Below are 12,746 nucleotides of genomic sequence, written 5' to 3'. Positions count from 1 at the left end.
AGGATCAGTTGGATGTCACCATCTACTGAAACAATGGAATTAAGGACGCGCCTCAAAATTATCATGTTTAGTGTGTGTGGAAAGAACCTGCAAACAAGAACAGAAAGACTTTGCATAATGAAAAATCTGTATGCATGTAAGATATTCGTCCAGACTTGAAGACTTCATGTTTAAACAATTCCAAATCCTTCAAACGTTTAGAAGGGATTGCGGTTTGTGAAGACTATAATAATGTTAGCTTGCATGCGTGAAAATCTGAGGCCAATGTCGATAATCTTCCATATAACATGCTAAGAGTTTCCGTAAGGATATGGGGCATATCTTAAATCCGAGGATTTAAATACACCGTTTCAGAAACCCCGTTTGATGATGCAAGGTTGCAGTCTTGCGTCGTTTTTTCCGTCTCTCTCTCTCTCTTCTCAACCACTATGGCGATAGTGGTTCTTGTCTCTTCCTTAACGTAGTTCTTGTCTCTTCCTTAACGTAGGCACTTATATATATATATTACTTTTTCTACTGACCACCATGAACAAAGTTGGGGCAGGAAGGCCCATGCCCCCACCAGAAAAAGGAAAAAGAAAATGGCTTTCCTTAACGTAGGCACTTGCATGCCTTATGTGTGGGTATATATTTATATATATGTGTGTGTAATTTTACAAAATTTTCATTTATACAAAAATTTTGAAAAATTATAATTTGGCTTCAACTAAAATTTTAAAACTATAATTCAACTCATTAATGAACAAAATCTAGTTTTAATGAAGGTTGCTTTCATCTTTGAGAGGTAAGGATACGGCCGTCAATGAGGTTGTCCTACCAACTTTTTGAAAATTTTTATATTTTTTAAATTTATTATTTAACAAAAGAAAACATAAAAAATAAAGGGAAAACAGTTGTTTCTCATGTCTCATATTTAATTGTGGTTAGGTGATGCAAGAAGTAGGAAACGAATGTGAATGTACGAAGGAATAAGAATTCAAGAGTTTCACAGTTTTCTACAAGAAATAATTGAACACGGCTGACCGACAATTGAAAATTGTGAAAAAGAAGATTACCTCCTTTTGATCGAAGGAATCACCACCCGAGAATGTCCACAGTGTTTGGATGACACTTAAAATCAAATGGCTTTTCTAAAAACTTGGTTTTGTGGAAATCAATTTCTATAATGAGTTGTGAAAACCTGGTTTATGCGTTCAGACGACCTTCAAAAACAGGATTCACTTTTTGAAACTTGTTTTTTTTATAGACAAAAATTGAGTTTTACATTATGGTTTTCAAAAATATGAGAGACTTTCAGTATCTGTCAGTTATTATTATTAATATTATCATTAGTTAAAAGGAAAAGAAATGAAAATAAGATGAAAATTACCATGGTGACGTTTATCACTTTTGAAGCCACTATACACTGAGTCTATATATGCATTTTATTCATCAATCAAACAAATATTTGCAGGCTGCGTGAAACATGATTCATCGATTCCATCAACGAAGTTGAAGATGTGAGGTGCATAGAAAAACAAATCTGAATAACACTTGAATTTTAATAAAAGTTGATGATGTCAGGCCAAAACGTCGTTTGTGCTAAATGAAAAAGACCTCCCATGCAGATCATTGAAAGGGTTTTCAGAAACCCTTTTTTGAGGTGGTCCCTCAAAACAACATTTGAGAATCAAAACATCATTTTGCTTCCTAAGCATTTTTCAATTGTTAGTTAATTTGAATACATTTTTCCATTTTTTTAAATAAATTGTAATATTTTATGTCCATTCACGATTTCTTTCAACTAAATTGTTGAATCGGCCATATTCGTCATGGATCACTTGACTCGATCTTGGTCGCTCCATTGAGAAAGAGAGGGACTGATGAAGGACAACCTCTTGTCAAGTGGTATTATAAGCTGCCCACAACCTTTTTCACGAGTCCAAGACGGGATAGGAAAAAATAGATGGAGATGGAAGAGGAGAGGCTGGTGCAAGGTCGATATTCTCGACATATGTTTGCATTTGCTGACTCGATGATGCTTAAGTGTGCAGTCGAGCTCGGCATTGCAGACATAATCCACCGGAATGGCCCGGCTCATGACCCTGCACCAGATTACATATTACAGCTGAGCTGCCAGCACCCTTACCGGTAGGGCGGAGCCAAAAATTTTTCATAAGGAGAAACCCGATTAAATTTTCTAAATTTTGAGAGGAACCGAAATATCATTTTTTCAAAATATTTATATAAGACAAATGAAATTTTATTAAATTTACATGTAAATTTTCTTTTAATTTTTTTTTGAGTAGGGGCCAATGCCCCTGCGTGCCCCCCTAGCTCCTCCCTGCTTGCCAGATATCAGCTTCCTCTTCTGCATCATGAGGCTGTTAGTGAGGACATGTGTTTGCGCAGCATGATCCACGGATTGGTGATGAAAATGGTGCCGGAAGTGACCCGCAGCCCTGAATTTAACCAGCAATTCAATTCAGCTATGGTTTGTACCAGCACAATCATATGTTGAAGGCAGTCATGGTAGAGTATGAGCATGGGTTCAGTAGGTTTGGCTCGCTTGTCGATGTCGGTGGCGGCATTGGAGAAGCCATTGCAGTGATAGTGAAGACCTACCCACACATGAAAGGGATCAACCTGGACCTTCCCATTGTTGTGGCTACTGCACCAAACTACCAGGGAGTTACTCATGTGGGTGGTGACATGCTTGTGGAGATTCCCAAGGCTGATGCAGTCTTCATGAATGTGAGTCCTCATGGTACTTCAACACCTGGGAGTTTAAGTCCATGCACAACACTTAATTCTTCTTGTAAATTCCTGCCACCAACTCTGGTCTAGTGAGTAGTGAGATTAGGATGAATATCGTACAAAAATATCCAGACTTTCTGTAACTGTGTGCTGAACATGTTTGCAAATTAAATGGTAGGATATGGTTTCAGGGTTTTGCTGCATTCTGCGGTGCATTAGCTCTGTCCCACATCCAATCTTTTATGTAGGAAAAACAGTACAGATTGCCATGAAGGCTTTGAAGGGAAGAAAACTAGCCACAACAACTCACGAATAATCCCACACGCAAACAACAAACTCAGATTTAAGGAGATTATGCCAAATGGCAGTCACTTCTATGCACCATATGGTTTCAGTTCCTAATTGCTTCTTTTTTCTATCCTTTTTTACTTATTTAGCAAGCTAAAGTTTAGGTTAGCACGTCCACAATCATACAAAATTTTTATATCTAAAGCTAGTTATGTGCATACTCTTGTGCACAAATTGTGCATAGAGGTGTGTAATGACCAAAATATTCCAATTAATGTTAAAAAAGAAAATTTTTAGAACGACAAAAAGGGGTTATGAAAAACTTAATAGTTCATCTTCTTCTTAATTTCCTTATTCTTCCTCTCCTTTTTTTATTTATAACAATTATTATAAATCACACCAAAATACCACTATTATATGCACCACAAGATTGAATGAAGTGGTTGATGCCCTTAATTGCAAAAATAGTGTCCTTATTGCTATGACATCAAAGTCATGGTGAAGACATATACCTTCCTAGACTGGATTTGGAGACATATGGGGTTCATCCATGTATTTTAAAATCCCAAACTGCATACAATTATTAATTGAATTATATTTTTTATGATAGGCTTTTTATTTTGCAAGAACATATAAATTGTCTATATCCAACTCCTCTTCATAGTTTGCCTTAATTACTAAACTATAGAATAATGGTTTACAAGGACATGTTGGCCAAAATAAAACTTTTGCTTTGCTAGGTGAACACTACTTTTGGCCAAGACTACAACGACAATAATTAGTTTGTCAATAGTTGTCGTTTTTTCATGACGCACCAAACAAAGTGTTAGATTATACATTCCATCATTAGGCTCTAATTGGCTTACATGGCAAGTTCTCTCAATACACTAAACAAAAAGTGTGATTGGATAAATCTATTATCAGTCTCCAATCGCCCTTGGTAAACATGACTTCATGAACTTTATGTTAGTTCTGTCAAACATAGACAGAGGCATCAACTCAATTTTGTAGTGATTGGTGAATCCTCTCAAATGGCTTATCTTTTATTTGTTGTAGACGAACAACTTAAGCATTATTCATTGTCTTGTGTTCATTCAAGTAACAGTGTGTTTTGTTCGACCCCTGCAGTGATCTGAGAACTCAGATCCATGGAGTTAAGGTTGGACACCCCCTCCCCCCTCTTCTTCTCTTCATTTGATCTTAAATTCATGGTTTTTTACATGTAGTATGGATTTAAGATCCATGCTACTAAGAAATAAACTGAGGCTCTTACACTACACACCTTCTAATGCAGCCTTGGACAAACTAAGTGTTTTATTTCCATAGTTTACCAATCCATCACTTCATATATGTTCTTAAGGCACCTTTGGTGTTCCTTGCAAGTATTGCTCAAAACCTAACTCCTATTTAGTAATGCTCGCGAACAAATGGTCAAGCAAATAGGCCAATGGGTATGAACCCACTTCAAGTGGCTTATGGTGCAGTACATGTTGTCTTTGTTCAGCTTGCTAATGTCAAACTCTCGGCTCTTGCAATGGCTGACATTGTGTACATGAAAAAGACTTTCAAGTCAATTAGCATAAACTCAAAGAAAGTTATGTTGCTTAATCATACGTCTTGTAAACATAGTCCTTTGAGTTTTAGGGCTGGAGATCTAGTTATGGTCTGCTTGCATCTATTTGTTTCCTTATTGTACTTGTGGAAAGTTAATTAGTAAAAATTCAATGATAATGCATGCTTAGTTTGACTTGTTGAGTAATTTGCAAATGGCATTCTTATCAACATTTTTTATCTATTTGTATGCTTTAATTTTGCCACAGAAAAATCTTTGCTGCTAGAGGAGAATGACACAAGGCATATTGCCTAAAGCAGCTCGATCCTTATCCGGGATGTCAATGAATTAGACTCGAATCAGATGTACTTTTTTGCCAGGTCTGTTTTGTCAAATATCCACATATTTAGATTTGAATTTGCATTCACATATGAATTCATAATTTGAATCCAGTTGGCATCCGATTTTGACATGATCAATTTGATGCAAGAATTATATTAGCAAATGACTTTCGTAGGGGCGGAGGTCAGGTGTGGGCTACATATGGGCAATTACCCGTAGGGAGCCCCCAAAATTCATTTTTTTTATGTTGATATTTTTGAACAAATTTTCTCATTTACATATTGGTGTTGTTTAAAATTTATACCTAGTGTGCTTTAATGAGCATTTGCTGGCTCCACCCCTGGACTGTCCTTATATTATCAGCATTTTCCAATACTGACTAAAAGTTTCCAACAAGCAAAGATTCAGAGTCAACATTCCAGGTTTGATCATAGGCTAATAATGCACAGTTAAGAAAGTAGCAATTGGAAATAGCCCGAGTATCAGAATCACGAAGCAGTCATACCAATTCTTAGAAGATTTAAAGTTGGAACCAATATAAAATTGCCTGTGAAACCATACGCAGAAATTTATGTATGATCGTTCACCAGAAATTTATGTATGATCTTAAGAACCAATTTCCTAAAGAAGGCATCCATCTTCTAAGGAAGAATCAACCAGAGCACGGAAGCTAATAGGGAAGCTAAAGAAGACTCAGCTTCTTGGCCTGTTTGAAAGTCATAATGTGCATGGTTTTATTAAAGGGAACCATCCCAAGCCTGCTGAAATCATTATTAACAAGAAATAATGATTTAGTTGAGAATGTTGATTTTGTTGAATGGAAAAAATTTGATTGTCTTTTGAGGGGATGGATCACTGAAACTCTCTCAAAAGAAGTTATTGGTTAGTTGTTGGCTTGGAGACTTCCAAAAATGTACGAGTTGCTCTTATTGCTCTGCCTTTGCTCATGAATCAAGAGAATGTGAAAAACAAAGTGTTTTGCTTATTAAAATGGCGTAGGTAGTGGCTATAAGGCATTTGTCACCTCCATGTTCACAAGGCCTCCCTCCATGCAGTACACCGAAGCTGTTGCCTTATTGTAGGCTCATGAGACCATGCTGAAGAAACTGGAAACCACCACCACTCGACGTTTGCTGCACAACCAAATAATGATCAGCAGCCTCTCTTGAAATTTGTATGTTATAACTTACAAAAACTTTTTATTTGACACCTTTTGAAACTTTAGGGAACATATTTCGGCACCGGCAAAGATTTTTAATGATATCATCTCACACTCGTATGAAAAAATTTCTAGCTTTGCCCCTAGTATAAAGGTTCCAAGTTGGAAGTACATATTTCCCCGCAATCCAGTAGAATCTGCATAACAACAGCTTGTAAATAGTCTAAAAAATGAAACACTCTCTTTTATATATATATATATATATACACACATATAATTAACCTTACAAGCTGTGATATAATATTGGATCTCACATGCAAGTGAGCATGTGAGGTGTTCTTGGGCGAGAGGCATTTAAGCTCTGGCATATATTGATATGTGATGTCTTGAAAGAAATAATATTAATGATCTCACAAGAAAAAATCATAAGTTTAGACATTTAATGTCAACAATATGGTCCCACTTGAAAGATCTGGCCGTCTATAGCCTCATCGGTTAGCAATAAACGTTAACAAGCCGATGCATACTCCTTTTTTGATAAGGAAATAAAAGCTAGCGAGAAAAGACTTACTTTGAAATTATCCATTCCCTGCTCTATTAGAAACCCAAGTTTATTTTGCTTCCCTAAAGGAGAGTACTTTTACTTTCTAAGTTGTTGAACAACTTTAATTTCTAATGAATTTATGCATTCCGTGTCACAATGTGACGATAACATCAACCTATCTTAGAAAACACGACATGGGTGACTGTATGGGACAAATTTTATATAACATTGCACCTCACCAACACATTCTGAATCATTTAATTTCTCCTTTTCTATCATTTGTCTTAATCCTGAGTAAGGCTGGGCATCATGCCAGCCTGGCCTGGCATTATATATATAAGAGCTGAGTTGCGCCAACCAGACACCCTATTTTTGGGCCCGGGCCAAGGCCTGAGTCGGACTGGATACGTCGGATACTTGTTCTGGTGCCTATGCTTAATTTTTGAGAAATCTTGCCTTAAGTTAAGAACAAAAACCACTTCATGGAGAAAGCCACTGCGTAATGATATTGAAACAATGTGACTGGGAAGGTTATATTAGTGGAAGTTGTATTGCAATGTGAAGCCAATGAAGATGCATGGAAAGACATTAGAATGGTGTTGGATGTGGCAATGATCATATACAGTTTGCGAAGGAAGGAGATGATAGAGGCAGAATGGAGGAAGCTTCTCAAGGTTGGAGGGTTTAACCCTTGCAACATCATCTCCCTCCACAATTCTCTTCCATCACTGATTGAAACATTTCTCAATTAAATATTATAAGCACTAATTGCTATCAAAAGAAAATACTCCAAAGTTAATAAGTCGATGTTGTTATCAATGTCTGTTAGTGTTGAATATTTAGTTATGTTGAATAATATGCACTCCACGAAAATGTTAGAAATGTGATGTGGGATGTAAGCAGTTGTAATGCTCTACAAAAGAATCCTATAATAGTGATCATTTCTTCTGTATAGGTATATCATGGTGATGTTTTTTTTTTACTACTAATATACTAACATTAGGTGACATCATAAGGAATTCTTTTCAGTGTTTTATTATCAGTTATCACTATGATTATCTATATTGGTGGCTCATCACTACAGCTTTCATCATTTTTCAAAATTATATAAGCAGGAGAGTGAAAATTTCATACAAGTTACTATATATTTTAGCAAAAACATGTTAAAATTTAACAAAGTAATGTGAAGTAAAGGATGTTGATAAGGTAAACTTGTAAAAAAAAGTTCACCTTCATAACCGCACACATAGTTCCTACAATTTAATATAACATTAGAAACCATAAATTTAACAACTTGTCAATATATATTGAGAAGATTCAAAAGTGGCAAACAATTAATCTATATCTACCAAAGGGAATGGAAAATTCAGGCCAAGAAAGAGGTATCACTGACACAATTTCGGATGTAAAATTTTCATCAATCCAAAAATACACAATGTCATTTCTAATCAGAAACAAAGTGATTAACAAGTGCATCGTGGAATGGCAGATCTATTTAATTAATTTATCTCATTCACTTATGGCAACTCAATTATAGTCATGTTCATAATTCTCATTCTACTTTGAAAACAATCAGATTTTAACCTTTGATTATCAAATATATTTTCAATTGAAATCTGAAACCACATAAGAGGGAATGTTGATGACCAGAAAGATGATAAGCAGCCATGGCAACACTAGAAGGAGAGGGTCGTCTAAGACGAGATTGTTCCTTGTTTGCAGCCTCCTTTCCCTGTGGTCACCATTTCATACAACAACTAACTCTTCACCTATCAAAGACCTTTGTCACAGCCCTCCCTAACCCCAAATCCTCTTCCCTTCCCTTACGGCAGCCTTTGTCTTTGTTGCCAGCCATCTGCTTGCCTCCACTACCTTATGCTGCCTCACAGATACTCCTCTTTTTCTTGCAGTCATCTCTCCCTTATTCTATCTCTTATCTATAAGCATTATAACCATGTGAGAAAAAAAATGATATTCTCCCACTTTCTCTCTCAGGTGTCTCTTTTCTCTCTTGATTCTCACTCGATCTCTCGGGTTCATTGTTTTATGCTATACCTCTCCTGCTCACCCCTCTCTCTCTCTCTCGCTCTCTCTCTCTCTCTTATTTGCTTTCTCTCATTGCTTTTTTTGTTGTAGGAAAGGGGGTTTTGTTGTTTCAAGGACGGTCTTTTGATATATTCTCATCTTTCCTCCAATAACTGAAAGGCATTTTGCTTATGTACAAAGAGCAATTCTCTTTGTCACAAGGGTGTGTAGGAAATCTTCAGGTAAAAAATAATTTGGGATTGTCATTGATGTTTCATTGCTCACTTCATACCAATCAGCAGCCCTTTTTGTGTTTCTTATTGGAATTTACTTTTCAGCCAATTCATTGGCTCATCAAATAGGAGTTTTGTAGGTCCTATGTTCCTAATAACTTTTTTTCCTATGCATGTTCTTATTTTCCATCTTTTATATACATGGTGCAAAGAGTTTTGTCTTTCTTACTACAATTAGCCTTTCAGCCAATTTACTTTGTAGAGGGTCATCAAATAGTATATACATTCAGTAAAAGTACTTAAGCTTTCTTGTCTATGTCAATTTGACATTTTCATATTGCATCTTAGAGGGTTGCTAATGGTTGATATTTAGTTGCCTTGTTGGCAATAAGCATAATGATGCATAATAAGTTTCATAGTTCCTATAGACCTAATAACTCATTTTCCTATCGGTATTCTTCTTTACCATCTTTTATAGACTTGGTGCAAAGAGTTTGGTGTGTCATGTTAACAGTAACACCAAGAAGGCTCTCAATGTGAATTACTTGGGAGATGAAAAGTCATCTCTCTTGAGAGATGAAAAGTCATGTCTGTTGGAGGATGCAAAGTCATGTATATTAGGAAATGAAAAGTCATGTCTGTTGGGAGATAAAAAGTCATGTCTCTTAGGAGATGAAAAGACATGTCTCTTGAGAGATGAAAAATCATGTCTCTTGAGAGATGAAAAGTCATGTATGTTAAAAGATGAAAATTCATGCATCTTGGGAACTAGAGACCTCTTATGTAACTCCTCTATATAAATGAGCCTCTCCATCAAAGAAATGCAAGCAAGAAATGATAGAGCAGTGGACGTAGGCCCATTGGCTGAACCACTTTAAAAATTCATGTCCCTTTAATTATTTCTTCATTTTGATTTCTTACATGGTATCAGAGCCACTGGTCCTTGTTAGTGTTGCTGCTAGATCCTATGGATTACATCTTGTGTTGTCGCTTTTCATTCTCATGGCAAATCAAGAAGCATCATCAAATACGGGAGTCAACTTTGATAGGGGTATGAATTTTATTGATTCTTCTCTTCAATACCCAAGCAATTTACAGCATTTCCTCACCATCAAGTTAAATGTTGAAAATTATCTTATTTGAGAATCTCAATTCACTTCAATTTTGATCTCATATGATCTTATGGGATATATTGATGGAAGCAAACCTGCTCCGTCAATGTTTAGATGTGGAACAACTGAAATTAGTTCAGAATATATTGAATGGCTGAGAAACGATCAGTTATTTTTGAGTTGGATTAAGTCCTCTCTATCTAAAGCAATACATACCCAAATTATTGTTTTAAAAACCTCTCTAGAGGTTTGGAGTGCTCTTAGGCAGTCATTTGTTGCTCCAGGGCTCGAATAATGCAGTTAAAATCACAATTTCAAGATTTGAAAAAATGGTCTAGTTCTATGGATGTTTATATAAACAAAGCAAAATCTATTGCTCATCAATTAGCCATTGCATCCAAACCCGTTGATGAAGATGAACTTGTTCTTCAAATTCTTAGAGGATTGCCAAGTGAATATCTTTCTTTTAAAGTCAGTATGGAAACTCGAAAGGACTCTGTCTCTTTGAATGAACTTCATGGGCTTCTTCTCATACAAGAAGTCAACTTAAAAAAAAAATGATTCTCAAACTTTTGAATCTATTATGCCGACTACGAATATTGCCTCAAAACAAGTTTACAATAAGCAAGCCAACTACAGAGGTCGTGGTCGAAACAACTACCAATCTAGAGGAGGAGTCCGAAAAAGTGAGCAATACAAAGGTGATCGTCTTGTGTGCCAAATATGTGGAAAAGTTGGTCATATTGCAAAGTTTTGTTGGTCATATACTAACTTGCTTAAAGAAAAAGAGACAACGCCTCCTCAAGCATATCATGCAGTTTCTTCTAGCACTCTAAATCAAGAGATTGGAGATGACAATTGGTATCCTGACTCTGGTGTGACTCATCACATCACCAATGATATCAATAACTTGTCCATTCATGCCAAATACAAAGGTGGAGATGCAGTAAAAATCAGAGATTGATCAGGTTTGAGAATTGTTCATATTGGTTCTTCAAAGACATCTCAAAATTTAGTTTTAAATTATCTCCTTCGTGTGCCCAAAATAACAAGAAACTTGTTATCTGTACAATGTTTTTCTAAGGATAATGGAGTCTATTTTGAGTTTCATCCTAATATGTGTTATGTTAAGCAGCAGGGAACGGGAAAAATTCTTCATCAAGGAACGAGCAGTGATGGGCTATATAAGATAGATCTTAGTAGCAGAAAAAAAGAAGCACAACTTGGAGAAAGACATACTATTTGGCAGTGGCACAAAAGACTTGGTCACCCTTCATTTTCCATTGTTAAGAAGGTTTTGAACAAGTGTGATTTGTCTTATTATGATGATTGTTTGAATTATTTGTATGAAGCTTGTCAAAAAGCTAAGAGTCATAAACTTCCATTTAATGCTATTTCAAATAAGGTGAAACGCCCGCTTGAACTCATTTATTCTAATGTATGGGGTCCAGCCCCAGTGGAGAGTGTGAATGGTTTTAAGTACTATGTGATTTTTATGGATGCCCTTTCAAGATATACTTGGATTTATTTGATGAAAAAAAAATAGACGTCAGTCATGTTTTCAAAGCTTTCAAGGCACTTTCTGAAAATCTCACTAGGCACAAGATAAAATATTTTCACTCAGACTGAGGAGAAGAATTTCAAGGGCTTCAATCATATCTTGTCGATAATGGGATTGGACATAGAATATCATGTCCTCATACCCCTGAACAAAATGGAGCAGTTAAAAGGAGACATAAACATATTGTTGAAACAGGTTTATCTCTAATGGCAGAAGGTAATATTCCCAAGAACTTAAGGTCCTATGTTTTTGTATTGTTGTATATTTGATTAACCGAATGCCAACCAAGATTCTTGATTTTGCTTATTCTTTGAAAAAATTGTTCAAAGAGAAACCTGATTATGGCTTCCTCAAAATCTTTGGATGTGAATGCTTTCCTTGTTTAAGAGCTTATGAGAAAAATAAATTAGATTACCGTTCTGAAAGATGTGTTTTCTTGGGCTATGCTCCTTAACATAAAGGATATTATTGTTTGAGTGTACGAACCGGTAAAATCTATATTTCGAGACATGTCCAATTTAATGAGAAAAAATTTCCTTTTATTGATACTCAAGAAACTAGAACTCAAGATCTAGAAACTCAAAATCAAGCTATTATTTTAACCTCCCCTCATGAATATCAGTTCTCAAACCCTACAATACCATCATCTAGTACCTCTACAACATCAGAGGAACCCTTACTTCAGTCTGAAACAAATAGTGAATCTCAACCTGAAACTCTTGGAAATGAGGAGCCCACCCAATCCAATGAAAATGAACCAAATCAAGAACGAGTCCATCCTATGACTACTAGAACTCAAGTGGGAATCTTCAAACCTAACTAAATACAATGAGTTCCCTACATATTTTTCTAGCAAACACCCTCTTCCAAGAACTCTTGTCTCCACTCTTCTTAAAGACAAAGAACCCTCAAGTTTCAAAGAAGCATATGAAGATGAAAATTGGAGGAAGGCCCTGCAAGAAGAATATGATGCTCTTATTCGAAACAATACTTGGAAACTTGTTCCAAAGAAAGAAGCCAAACACATTGTAGGATGTAAATGGGTGTTCAAAATCAAGCGAAAGGCAGATGGATCATTGGAAAAATACAAGGCAAGACTCATCGCCAAAGGGTATAGTCAAAAAGAAGGAATTGACTATACTGAAACCTTCAGTCCTGTTGTGAAGCCTACTACAATTCTGACAGTGTTGACTA

The 12,746-nt window shown here is 36.0% G+C and overlaps 1 pseudogene; it reads left to right on the top strand.

The window, feature by feature from the left end:
* Positions 1 to 1,993: 1,993 nt before the first annotated feature.
* On the top strand, positions 1,994 to 2,826 carry LOC126410538 ((R,S)-reticuline 7-O-methyltransferase-like; annotated as a pseudogene).
* Positions 2,827 to 12,746: the final 9,920 nt, after the last annotated feature.

This window comes from Nymphaea colorata, chromosome 11 (genome assembly GCF_008831285.2).
Source record: "Nymphaea colorata isolate Beijing-Zhang1983 chromosome 11, ASM883128v2, whole genome shotgun sequence".
Lineage (NCBI taxonomy): Eukaryota > Viridiplantae > Streptophyta > Magnoliopsida > Nymphaeales > Nymphaeaceae > Nymphaea > Nymphaea colorata.
The sequence above is the reverse complement of the archived record's forward strand: the minus strand, read 5'-3'. Positions and strand labels throughout refer to the sequence as shown.